The sequence below is a fragment of the Alligator sinensis genome, unplaced genomic scaffold, assembly GCF_000455745.1.
Source record: "Alligator sinensis unplaced genomic scaffold, ASM45574v1 scaffold79_1, whole genome shotgun sequence".
Taxonomy (NCBI): domain Eukaryota; kingdom Metazoa; phylum Chordata; order Crocodylia; family Alligatoridae; genus Alligator; species Alligator sinensis.
The window spans coordinates 566,646-567,175 of NW_005842706.1; positions in this window are offsets into that span (position 1 = coordinate 566,646).

The window sequence follows — 530 nt, forward strand, 5'->3', positions numbered from 1 at the left end:
CTGGGGGGGGAGCCTGTGGCCTGGGGATTTAGTCTAAAAATGGTAGGGGCACATGCTTTCACCTAAATCAGAAACAAGGCCTGTTGTCTGAACCTAGGTCCAGGGCCGAATTAACACATAGGCAAACCGAGCACATGTCTAGGGCTCTGTGCTGTGGGGGTGGTCCAATCCTTCCCTCTGTGGCAGCAGCAAAAATGGCCCTGTCCACCTTAATCCCGGAGAGAGCTGTGGGATGTGGTGTACTTTGACTTCAGCAAGGCTTTTGATACAGTCTCCCATAACATTCGTGCAAACAAGCTAAGGAAGTATGCGTTGGATATTTGTGGACTCTAAGTTTAATACAAACCTGGCTGGATCAACAGGTTCAATGGGTAGTGATCAATGACTCAATGTCTAGCTGGCAGTTGCTAACAAATCAAGGGCCTTAGAAGTTGGTCCTGGGGCCAGATCTGTTAAGCATCTTCATTAACAAATCTCAAAGTTGGGATGGATTGCACACTAAGCAAGTTCACGGATGACACCAACCTGAA